This window comes from Etheostoma spectabile, chromosome 8, assembly GCF_008692095.1.
Source record: "Etheostoma spectabile isolate EspeVRDwgs_2016 chromosome 8, UIUC_Espe_1.0, whole genome shotgun sequence".
Classification (NCBI taxonomy): Eukaryota; Metazoa; Chordata; class Actinopteri; order Perciformes; family Percidae; genus Etheostoma; species Etheostoma spectabile.
In genome coordinates, this window is record NC_045740.1 from 31,307,952 (window position 1) to 31,309,045 (window position 1,094).

General features: G+C 41.9%; 2 protein-coding genes across 2 annotated transcripts in view; both read left to right on the forward strand.

Moving 5' to 3' along the window:
* Positions 1 to 1,094, forward strand: part of LOC116693454 (transmembrane protein 231-like) — a 16,647-nt gene that overhangs the window by 15,511 nt on the left and 42 nt on the right. The window lies entirely within an intron of this gene.
* Positions 1 to 1,094, forward strand: part of LOC116693437 (carbohydrate sulfotransferase 6-like) — a 14,473-nt gene that overhangs the window by 5,777 nt on the left and 7,602 nt on the right. The window lies entirely within an intron of this gene.

The window sequence follows — 1,094 nt, forward strand, 5'->3', positions numbered from 1 at the left end:
GTTTGTTTTCATGGACTTCCTGTTTTATTTTGAAATTCCCCGTTTGTCTTCATTCACTTCACTTGTCTTTCTGCCTTTGTCTACCTTCCTGCCTGTGTGATTACCCTCCTGCTCCTTATGTGTCTCACCTGTGTGTCCCCCTAGTAGAAACACTCAACACGTTGACATCCCTGGGACAGGTTGTCTTTCCTCCTCGTGTGTCTCACTCTCCGGCGTTTCCTACTCTTTGTTTCCAGTGTTTCCTCATCTATTGCCTATTTTTTCCACCACGTCTTCTGCCTGTTGGGTTTGTACCGTTGCCTGGATTGTTTATTTATTAATAAACATACTCACCTTCTACTCCGAGTTGAGTCGATTTGCGTCCGTCATTGTACTTGTGACGGGGAAGGAAAAGATGTGGGGGGGCTTCGACACAATTATCAGAATGCAGGAAATGAAGTGTTTGACATTCAAGATTTCCTGGGGGTGGACCCACAGAACTCGATATGGTTCCTAGCAAGCTCTCCCCTGTTGGATTGTTCTCCTGGAGCTGATTCTGTTTATTCGGCAGGGCTTATGTTTTACAAATCAATCCTGTTGTATTTAAATTCACGTTGTCTTCCTCCTGCTGGGCCGACAGTCCAACGTGGTCTAGAAAGTTATTTGAAACTGCCAATTACCTGAATCCAGTCGATGTGAATCACTGCATCACCCACCTAAAGGAATTACAGTATTGTTCATGGGGACTGTACTGACCTGCTTCAAGGAATGAGTAACTCATTAGTTGTAATCCCTGTTTATCCATGACGTGAAACACTGTAAAGGTGAATCACTGGAACTGGTGTGAATAGTCTGCTATGTTAGGCCAATCAAATATATTGGAAATCACTTTTGTCTTATGATTCACTAAAGAGTCAAATTCTCCAATAAGACATACGTATGCTAAAGCACAGAAAGTTGGTATATCAAAAGTGGGGACGGAGTTGAGGCTACAAAGACCCATATCACGTTGGTCATTTGTAGTATCTCATTTGGTATAAATACTACAGTAACACATTCAAAGGGATTTTATTTATCAGAACTTAATTCTTCACATTGATCAGTGTTTTCCTTTG